The following is an 11,292-nucleotide window of genomic DNA, read 5'->3' on the forward strand; positions in this document are numbered from 1 at the left end:
GTTTTCGGTAATTGTATCCAACTTGAAACATCCAAACTCTTCCCTTATAGAACTACAAATGCTTAAAAACTCATCCGTGCCACCATGCGCCCTATTCTGTGCGCGTTTGGAGACTTTACGGCTTCTATTTTTGGCTCGGCTCGCTCCTCTCTCTTGACTCACCAGCTCTAAGTGCTTCCAGATGTGGAGCCTGATTCCAGACGTAACAATATTACCATATTTGGTCTGGGCAGTAGCCTGCATTATTAACATTTCTGCCGGAGTTATCCAACCACAAAGCATTCCTGACAGCTTAAAGGGTCCCTAAATGTGCTCTCCATGGAGGAAATTCCTCCAGCTAGTTTAATATTCATGCAGTCTGTCCATCACAAAGTGAAAGAAAAAGTGCAACAGGCATCCAGTTTTCCATATAAGATGTAAAAAAAAAAAAAGGGGGGAAAAAAAGTGCACTGTTTTCCAAATAAGTGGCATTCCACAGAAATTCAGAGATTAGAAGTTCTTGGATGCACAAACCAAACCGACTGTGAGAGCAAGGGAATGTACAATATTGTCCTGACAGCACTGAATAGTTCCTTCCACAGGCTCGCAGAGAGCAGACGCGCGTGGACTGGACACTGAGACGTCCTGTTGGAGAACGTTTGGCCCCCGGAATGAGATTCTTGTCATATCTCAGGTACGGTTTACGTTTACATCTTTATGGACTGTGTGCTTGTTTACTCTGGCTTGCGTGCGAGTGCTGAAACCACTGTTGTTTCCATCTGATCAGTTTGATTGAGGATGAAAATGCATCTGATCTGTTCGTTGAGATCGGAATCCCTGTGGTTGAATTGGTTTTAGTTGATTTTTCCCAGATTGCAACACTAGATGGTGATGTGCTAAACCGTGTCATTGTAGTAAAGATGAAGTGTGAGAGTGCTCTGGTTACCACGACTGGGTAAAATCACCTTTTTTCAGAATAGCATGTGAAATAAGCAATCTAGTTATTACCTCTGCTGGAAAAGGTTAAGAACTGGATAGAACTTTTATTAGAACTTGAATTGGCTTGTAGAGGGTCTTGGACCAGCGCCACACCATCTGAAGTTGGTCAGGCTGTTTTGTATGAAACATAGTAAGTGTGATGTTTTATTTTTTAATAACCAGCAAGAAACATAGTTACCATGTTCCAAACACTGCAACCAGCCCAACGGTTGATATACGCAGCTTGGGAAGTGTGCAAACTGCAATTGTTGGGGGGGGTTTCAATTTCTGAGCCAATCACCTGAGCTGGAAATGCTGGAAAATTACATCATGGTAATGCTGATTGGCTGATGGCGCCACAAGAAGGTACATGTTCCCAAACCCTTAACTATTGACTATTGGCCAATAATAATTTGCCAGAATATGTAAATGTTTTTGAATGGCTGTTAGTGGTCAATGATGCTCAAAGGTGAGCTGGCTAATAAAAGGTGAGCTGCTTCTATGAATTGTTTTTGATTTGGTTCAGTAGTCATGACATTTTATGTGTTGTATTCTTTAGGTGTTCAAATACTTTTTACGGCTACTGTATGTCAGGTGATACAAGTCATCATTTTATCAATATGGATCTACATTCAGCTTTTGCCATTGCTTGAGTGGTCTAGGAGGTTACTAGGAGTTGCTAAGATGTTCTGAGTTGTTAGTATGCGTTGCTAGGATGTTCTGAGTCGTTACTGGGCGTTACTATGACGTTCTGATTGGTTGTTAGGCATTGCTAGGATGTTCTGGGTGGTTACTAGGCGTTTCTAGGATGTTCTGGGTGGTTATTAGACATTGCTAGGATGTTCTGGGTGGTTATTAGGCATTGCTAGGATGTTCTGGGTGGTTACTAGGCGTTTCTAGGATGTTCTGGGTGGTTATTAGGCATTGCTAGGATGTTCTGGGTGGTTACTAGGCGTTTCTAGGATGTTCTGGGTGGTTATTAGGCATTGCTAGGATGTTCTGGGTGGTTACTAGGCATTTCTAGGATGTTCTGGGTGGTTACTATGTATTATTAAGAGGTTCTGAGTGTTTACTAGGCATTGCTAGGATGTTCTGGGTGGTTACTAGGCGTTTCTAGGATGTTCTGGGTGATTATTAGGCATAGCTAGGATGTTCTGGGTGGTTACTAGGCGTTTCAAGGATGTTCTGGGTGGTTACTATGTATTATTAAGAGGTTCTGAGTGTTTACTAGGCATTGCTAAGATGTTCTGGGTGGTTACTAGGCATTGCTAGGGTGATCTGGGGGTTACTAGGTGTTGCTAGGATGTTCTGGGTGGTTACTAGGCGTTGCTAGGGTGTTCTGAGTGGTTACTATGTATTATTAAGGGGTTCTGAGTGTTTATTAGGCATTGCTACGATGTTCTGGGTGGTTACTAGGCGTTGCTAGGATGATCTGGGGGTTACTAGGTTTTGCTAGGATGTTCTGTGTGGTTACTAGGCGTTGCTAAGGTGTTCTGAGTGGTTACTATGTATTATTAAGGGGTTCTGAGTGTTTATTAGGCATTGCTACGATGTTCTGGGTGGTTACTAGGCGTTGCTAGTATGATCTGGGGGTTACTAGGTTTTGCTAGGATGTTCTGTGTGGTTACTAGGCGTTGCTAAGGTGTTCTGAGTGGTTACTATGTATTATTAAGGGGTTCTGAGTGTTTATTAGGCATTGCTAGGATGTTCTGGTTGGTTACTAGGCGTGGCTAGGATGATCTGGGGGTTACTAGGTGTTGCTAGGATGTTCTGGGTGGTTACTAGGCGTTGCTAGGATGATCTGGGGGTTACTAGGTGTTGCTAGGATGTTCTGTGTGGTTACTAGGCATTGCTAGGGTGTTCTGAGGGATTACTATGTATTATTAAAGGGTTCTGAGTGTTTACTAGGCGTTGCTAGGATGATCTGGGGGTTACTAGGTTTTGCTAGGATGTTCTGTGTGGTTACTAGGCGTTGCTAAGGTGTTCTGAGTGGTCACTATGTATTATTAAGGGGTTCTGAGTGTTTATTAGGCATTGCTAGGATGTTCTGGGTGGTTACTAGGCGTGGCTAGGATGATCTGGGGGTTACTAGGTGTTGCTAGGATGTTCTGGGTGGTTACTAGGCGTTGCTAGGATGATCTGGGGGTTACTAGGTGTTGCTAGGAAGTTCTGTGTGGTTACTAGGCGTTGCTAGGGTGTTCAGAGGGATTACTATGTATTATTAAAGGGTTCTGAGTGTTTACTGGGCATTTCTACGATGTTCTGGGTGGTTCCTAGGCGTTTCTAGGATGTTCTGGGTGGTTACTATGTATTATTAAGGGGTTCTGAGTGTTTACTAGGCATTGCTAAGATGTTCTGGGTGGTTAATAGGCGTTGCTAGGATGATCTGGGGGTTACTATGTGTTCCTATGATGTTCTGGGTGGTTACTAGGCGTTGCTAGGGTGTTCTGATTGGTTACTATGTATTATTAAGGGGTTCTGAGTGTTTATTAGGCATTGCTAGGATGTTCTGGGGGGTTACTAGGCGTTGCTAGGATGATCTGGGTGTAACTAGGTGTTGCTAAGATGTTCTGTGTGGTTGCTAGGCGTTGTTAGGGTGTTCTGAGCGGTTACTATGTATTATTAAGGGGTTCTGAGTGGTGACTAGGCATTGTTAGGATATTCTGGGTGGTTACTAGGCATAGCTAGGATGTTCTAGCTGTTAACTAGGAGTTGCTAGCGTGTTCTGAGTGGTTACAAGGTGTTACTAGGGCATTCTGAGTGGTTACTAGGCATTGCTAGAATATTCTGGGTGGTTACTAGGTGTTGCTAGGGTGTTCTGTGTGGTTACTAGGCGTTGCTAGGGTGTTCAGAGGGATTACTATGTATTATTAAAGGGTTCTGAGTGTTTACTGGGCATTTCTACGATGTTCTGGGTGGTTCCTAGGCGTTTCTAGGATGTTCTGGGTGGTTACTATGTATTATTAAGGGGTTCTGAGTGTTTACTAGGCATTGCTAAGATGTTCTGGGTGGTTAATAGGCGTTGCTAGGATGATCTGGGGGTTACTATGTGTTCCTATGATGTTCTGGGTGGTTACTAGGCGTTGCTAGGGTGTTCTGATTGGTTACTATGTATTATTAAGGGGTTCTGAGTGTTTATTAGGCATTGCTAGGATGTTCTGGGGGGTTACTAGGCGTTGCTAGGATGATCTGGGTGTAACTAGGTGTTGCTAAGATGTTCTGTGTGGTTGCTAGGCGTTGTTAGGGTGTTCTGAGCGGTTACTATGTATTATTAAGGGGTTCTGAGTGGTGACTAGGCATTGTTAGGATATTCTGGGTGGTTACTAGGCATAGCTAGGATGTTCTAGCTGTTAACTAGGAGTTGCTAGCGTGTTCTGAGTGGTTACAAGGTGTTACTAGGGCATTCTGAGTGGTTACTAGGCATTGCTAGAATATTCTGGGTGGTTACTAGGTGTTGCTAGGGTGTTCTGAGTGGTTACTATGTACTATTAAGGGGTTCTGAGTGTTTACTAGGCATTGCTAGGATGTTCTTGGTGGTTATTAGGCGTTGCTAGGATGATCTGGGGGTTACTAGGTGTTGCTAGGATGTTCTGGGTGGCTACAAGGCATTGCTAGGGTGTTCTTAGTGGTTACTGTGTATTATTAAGGGGTTCTGAGTGTTTACTTGGCATTGCTAGGATGTTCTGGGTGGTTATTAGGCATTGCTAGGATGATCTGGGGGTTACTAGGTGTTGCTAGGATGTTCTGGGTGGTTACTTGGCATTGCAAGGATGTTCTGGCTGGTTACCAGGAGTTGCTAGGGTGTTCTGAGTGGTTACTAGGCATTGCTTGGATGTTCTGTCTGGTTACTAGGAGTTGCTAGGGTGTTCTGAGTGGTTACTAGGCATAGCTAGGATGTTCTGAGTGGTTACTAGGCATTGCTAGGATGTTCTGGCTGGTTACTAGGTGTTTCTAGGATATTCTGAGTGGTTACTAGGCGTTGCTAGGGTGTTCTGGGTGGTTACTAGGATGTTACTAGGGTGTTCTGGGTGGTTACTAGACCGTTGCAAGGGTTTCTGAAAGACTGGGAAAATAACTGCTATTATGCTAAGTGTTAGTGTTAGTGTTCCCAGTGTTCCGAGTGTTCCCAGTGTTCTGAGTTTTCCCAGTGTTAGTGTTCTTAGTGTTAGTGTTCCCAGTGTTAGTGTTCCCAGTGTGTGTGTTCCCAGTCTGTGTGTTCCCAGTGTGTGTGTTCCCAGTGTTTGTGTTCCCAGTGTTTGATTTCCCAGTGTTCCCAGTGTTCTCAGTGTTAGTGTTCCCAGTGTTAGTGTTCCCAGTGTTCCCAGTGTCCACAGTGTTAGTGTTCCCAGTGTTCCCAGTGTTCCTGGTTACTAGACCGTTGCTAGGGGTTCTGAAAGACTGGGAAAATAACTGCTATGATGCTAAGCGTTAGTGTTCCCAGTGTTCTGAGTGTTCCTAGTGTTAGTGTTCCCAGTGTTCTGAGTGTTCCTAGTGTTAGTGTTCCCAGTGTTCTGAGTGTTCCTAGTGTTAGTGTTCCCAGTGTTCCGAGTTTTCGCAGTGTTAGTGTTCCCAGTGTTTGTGTTCCCAGTGTTAGTGTTCCCAGTGTTGGTGTTCCCAGTGTGTGTGTTCCCAGTGTTTGTTTTCCCAGTGTTACCAGTGTTTGTGTTCCCAGTGTTTGTGTTCCCAGTGTTCCAAGTGTCCCCAGTGTTAGTGTTCTCAGTGTTACCAGTGTCCCCAGTGTGCCCAGTGTCCCCAGTGTTCCCAATGTTAGTGTCCCCAGTGTTGTTAGTGTTCCCAGTGTTAGTGTTCCCAGTGTCCCGTGTTCCCAATGTCAGTGTTTCCAGTGCCCCCAGTGTTCCCAGTGTTAGTGTTCCCAGTGTCCCCAGTGTTCCCAGTGTTAGTGTCCCCAGTGTTCCTAGTGTGTGTCCCCAGTGTCACTAGTGTGTGTCCCCAGTGTCAGTGTCCCCAGTGTTCCCAGGGTCCCCAGTGTTCCCAATGTTAGTGTCCACAGTGTTTCCAGTGTCCCCAGTGTTCCCAGTGTTTGTGTACCCAGTGTTGTCAGTGTTCCCAGTGTTAGTGTTCCCAGTGTTAGTGTTCCCAGTGTTAGTGTTCCCAGTGTGAGTGTTCCCAGTGTGAGTGTTCCCAGTGTTGTCAGTGTTAGTGTTCCCAGTGTTAGTGTTCCCAGTGTCCCCAGTGTTAGTGTTCCCAGTGTTCCCAGTGTCCCCAGTGTTAGTGTTCCCAGTGTTCCCAGTGTTAGTGTCCCCAGTGTTGTCAGTGTCAGTGTTAGTATTCCCAGTGTTGTCAGTGTTCCCAATGTTAGTGTTCCCAGTGTCCCCAGTGTTAGTGTTCCCAGTGTTCCCAGTGTTAGTGTTCCCAGTGTTAGTGTTCCCAGTGTTCCCAGTGTCCCCAGTGTTCCCAGTGTTAGTGTATCCAGTGTTAGTTTCCCCAGTGTTAGTGTCCCCAGTGCACGTAAAGCAGTGTTCCAGTGTCCCCAGTGTCCCCAGTGTTCCAGTGTTAGTCTCCCCAGTGTCCCCAGTGTTCCCAGTGTTAGTGTCCCCAGTGTCCCCAGTGTTCCAGTGTTCCCAGTGTCCGCAGTGTTCCCAGTGTCCCCAGTGTTAGTGTTCCCAGTGTCCGCAGTGTTCCCAGTGTCCGCAGTGTTCCCAGTCTCCCCAGTGTTCCCAGTGTTCCCAGGGTCCCCGGTATCCCCAGTGTCCCCAGTGTTCCCAGTGTCCCCAGTCTCCCCAGTGTCCCCAGTGTCCCCAGTCTCCCCAGTCTCCCCAGTGTCCCCAGTGTTCCCAGTGTCCCCAGTCTCCCCAGTGTTCCCAGTGTCCCCAGTCTCCCCAGTGTTCCCAGTGTCCCCAGTGTTCCCAGTGTCCCCAGTGTCCCCAGTGTTCCCAGTGTCCCCAGTCTCCCCAGTCTCCCCAGTGTCCCCAGTGTCCCCAGTGTCCCCAGTGTCCCCAGTGTCTCCAGCGTTTGAGGTCAGCTGAAGTGTCCAGTGAGAGTGAGCTCATGCAGGGCTGGGGGTGCGGCGGGGCTGTAGGAAACAGTGCTGTCATTGTGTGCTCCAGTGGAGTCACCGCTGGAATTACACATCCAGGAACCATTACAAGAGCGTTCCTCATCTGTGTCCGCCATGTTGTAATGGCAAACATAATATTTTCCACTGGGCTTCAGTCGCTTCCAGGGCCTTGGAAGTGCGATTGATTACGAGCACATGACTCAGTCCCATACCCCCCCCTTCATAATTCTACATTACGTAAAGCGGTGACTCTGGCCATGTTTATTTTCCCTCCGGTGTGGAAGTTCTCCTCATCCCAGATCACAGAGATGTTATCCAGGTATTCAGCTCTTTTCCTGTCATAGTTCACTGACACTAAGCGATGTCATTTCCTGTGAATGAACTGCTACTAAACTCTCACTCCCAGGACCAGCCGTTTGTCCTTCAGTGCTGGATTTATGGGCTGTTTATCTGCTAGATGTTGATGCGGTCTTCTTTTATTATGGCTATTTTAGGCCACTCATTTAAAAAAATAGTTTAAAAATAACAGTAAATGAAGACGAGATTTTCTTTTTTGGGTCACTTGTCCCTTTAACATTTATAAGACTTTAATTCATAAATCTAAGAGAGGTTGAAAACATGGTCATGTCATTACAGTGTTTTTTTAAAAGTTCCAGGTGGTTACTAGGCTGTTGCTAGGGTGTTCTGGGTGGTTACTAGGCCGTTGCTAGGGTGGTCTGGGTGGTTAGGCCTACTAGGCCGTTGCTATATGGCTGCTAAAGTGTTTTGAAAGGCCTGAAAATAACTGCTATGATACAAGGTTGTTCTGGGTGGTTACTAGGCCGTTGCTAGGTGGTTGCTAAGGGGTTCAGAAAGGCCAAACAACAGCTGCTATGATACAGTACAAGGGTGTTCTGGGTGGTTACTAGGCCATTGCTAGGTGGTTGCTAAGGGGTCCAGAAAGGCCAAACAATAGCTGCTATGATACAGTACAAGGGTGTTCTGGGTGGTTACTAGGTCGTTGCTAGGGTGGTCTGGGTGGTTAGGCCTACTAGGCCATTGCTATATGGCTGCTAAAGTGTTTTGAAAGGCCTGAAAATAACTGCTATGATACAAGGTTGTTCTGTGTGGTTACTAGGCCATTGCTAGGTGGTTGCTAAGGGGTCCAGAAAGGCCAAACAATAGCTGCTATGATACAAGGTTGTTCTGGGTGGTTACTAGGCCGTTGCAATGGTGGTCTGGGTGTTACTAGACCATTTATGGGTGGTTGCTAAGGGTTTCTGAGAGCCCAGAAAACTAACTGCTACAATACTACGGTGTTCTGTGTATTTACTAGGCCATTGCTAGGTGGTTGCTAAGGGGTTCCTAGAGGCCAGAAAACAAACTGCTATGCTACGAGGATGTTCTGGGCGGTTACTAGATCATTGCTAGGATAGTCTGGGTGGTTACTAGGTTGTTGCTAGGGTGGTCTGGGTGGTTATTAAGCCATTGCTAGGTGGTTGCTAAGGGGTTCTAAAAGCCCAGAAACTAACTCCTATGATACTAGGGTGTACTGGGTGGTTACTTGGTTATTTCTACAGTTGTCTGGGGGGTTATTAGGTTGTCGCTAGGGCGGTCTGGGTGGTTACTAGGCCATTGCTAGGGTGAACTGGGTAATTACTAGGCCGTTGCTAGGTTCCTAAGAGGTTCTGAAAGGCTAGAAAATAACTGCTATGATACTAATGTGTTCTGGGTGGTTACTAGGCCGTTGCTAGGTGATTGCTAAGGGGTTCAGAAATGCTAGAAAATAACTGCTATGATACTAAGGTGTTCTGGGTGGTTACTAGGCCATTGCAAGGGCGGTCTGGGTGGTTACTAGGCCATTGCTAGGGTGATCTGGGTAATTACTAGGCCGTTGCTAGGTTCCTAAGGGGTTCTAAAAGTCCAGAAAACTAACTGCTATGATACTAGGGTGTTCTGGGTGGTTACTAGGCCATTGCTAGGTGGTTGCTAAGGGGTTCAAAAATTCTAGAAAATAACTGCTATGATACTAAGGTGTTCTGGGTGGTTACTAGGCCGTTGCTAGGTGGTTCCTAAGGGGTTCTAAAAGTCCAGAAAACTAACTGCTATGATACTAGGGTTGCTAGGTGGTTGCTAAGGGGTTCAGAAAGGCCAAACAATAGCTGCTATAATACAAGGGTGTTCTGGGTGGTTACTAGGCCATTGCTAGGTGGTTGCTAAGGGGTTCAGAAAGGCGAAACAACAGCTGCTATGATACAAGGGTGTTCTGTGTGGTTACTAGGCCATTGCTAGGTGGTTGCTAAGGGGTTCAGAAAGGCCAAACAACAGCTGCTATGATACAGTACAAGGGTGTTCTGGGTGGTTACTAGGCCATTGCTAGGTGGTTGCTAAGGGGTCCAGAAAGGCCAAACAATAGCTGCTATGATACAGTACAAGGGTGTTCTGGGTGGTTACTAGGTCGTTGCTAGGGTGGTCTGGGTGGTTAGGCCTACTAGGCCATTGCTATATGGCTGCTAAAGTGTTTTGAAAGGCCTGAAAATAACTGCTATGATACAAGGTTGTTCTGTGTGGTTACTAGGCCATTGCTAGGTGGTTGCTAAGGGGTCCAGAAAGGCCAAACAATAGCTGCTATGATACAAGGTTGTTCTGGGTGGTTACTAGGCCGTTGCAATGGTGGTCTGGGTGTTACTAGACCATTTATGGGTGGTTGCTAAGGGTTTCTGAGAGCCCAGAAAACTAACTGCTACAATACTACGGTGTTCTGTGTATTTACTAGGCCATTGCTAGGTGGTTGCTAAGGGGTTCCTAGAGGCCAGAAAACAAACTGCTATGCTACGAGGATGTTCTGGGCGGTTACTAGATCATTGCTAGGATAGTCTGGGTGGTTACTAGGTTGTTGCTAGGGTGGTCTGGGTGGTTATTAAGCCATTGCTAGGTGGTTGCTAAGGGGTTCTAAAAGCCCAGAAACTAACTCCTATGATACTAGGGTGTACTGGGTGGTTACTTGGTTATTTCTACAGTTGTCTGGGGGGTTATTAGGTTGTCGCTAGGGCGGTCTGGGTGGTTACTAGGCCATTGCTAGGGTGAACTGGGTAATTACTAGGCCGTTGCTAGGTTCCTAAGAGGTTCTGAAAGGCTAGAAAATAACTGCTATGATACTAATGTGTTCTGGGTGGTTACTAGGCCGTTGCTAGGTGATTGCTAAGGGGTTCAGAAATGCTAGAAAATAACTGCTATGATACTAAGGTGTTCTGGGTGGTTACTAGGCCATTGCAAGGGCGGTCTGGGTGGTTACTAGGCCATTGCTAGGGTGATCTGGGTAATTACTAGGCCGTTGCTAGGTTCCTAAGGGGTTCTAAAAGTCCAGAAAACTAACTGCTATGATACTAGGGTGTTCTGGGTGGTTACTAGGCCATTGCTAGGTGGTTGCTAAGGGATTCAAAAATTCTAGAAAATAACTGCTATGATACTAAGGTGTTCTGGGTGGTTACTAGGCCGTTGCTAGGTGGTTCCTAAGGGGTTCTAAAAGTCCAGAAAACTAACTGCTATGATACTAGGGTTGCTAGGTGGTTGCTAAGGGGTTCAGAAAGGCCAAACAATAGCTGCTATAATACAAGGGTGTTCTGGGTGGTTACTAGGCCATTGCTAGGTGGTTGCTAAGGGGTTCAGAAAGGCGAAACAACAGCTGCTATGATACAAGGGTGTTCTGGGTGGTTACTAGGCCATTGCTAGGTGGTTGCTAAGGGGTTCAGAAAGGCCAAACAACAGCTGCTATGATACAATGGTGTTCTGGGTGGTTGCTAGGTCGTTGCTATGGTGGTCTGGGTGGTTACTAGGCCGTTGCTAGGGTGGTCTGGGGGGTTACTAGGCCGTTGCTATATGGCTGCTAAAGGGTTTTGAAAGGCCTGAAAATAACTGCTATGATATAAGGGTGTTCTGGGTGGTTACTAGGTTGTCGCTAGGGCAGTCTGGGTGGTTACTAGGCCATTGCTAGGGTGATCTGGGTAATTACTAGGCCGTTGCTAGGTTGCTAAGAGGTTCTGAAAGGCTAGAAAATAACTGCTATGATACTAAGGTGTTCTGGGTGGTTACTAGGCCGTTGCTAGGTGGTTCCTAAAGGGTTCTAAAAGTCCAGAAAACTAACTGCTATGATACTAAGGTGTTCTGGGTGGTTACTAGGCCATTGCTAGGTAGTTGCTAAGGGGTTCAGAAAGGTCAAACAACAGCTGCTATGATACAAGGGTGTTCTGGGTAGTTACTGGGTCGTTGCTAGGGTGGTCTGGGTGGTTATTAGGCCCAAACAATAGCTGCTATGATCTGGGGGGTTATTAGGCCAT

The 11,292-nt window shown here is 46.4% G+C and overlaps 1 protein-coding gene across 1 annotated transcript in view; it reads left to right on the plus strand.

Annotated features, from left to right (window-relative positions):
- The first annotated feature begins 269 nt into the window (after window positions 1-269).
- The window catches only part of ddah1 (dimethylarginine dimethylaminohydrolase 1), a 95,631-nt gene continuing 84,608 nt past the window's right edge, over window positions 270-11,292 (plus strand). The window contains exon 1 of the mRNA XM_079801809.1: window positions 270-673. The gene's annotated coding sequence lies outside the window, so the exon portion shown is untranslated. The remainder of the gene's footprint in view (window positions 674-11,292) is intronic.

Source organism: Gobio gobio (genome assembly GCF_949357685.1).
Source record: "Gobio gobio genome assembly, chromosome: 21".
In the NCBI taxonomy this organism is placed as follows: Eukaryota; Metazoa; Chordata; class Actinopteri; order Cypriniformes; family Gobionidae; genus Gobio; species Gobio gobio.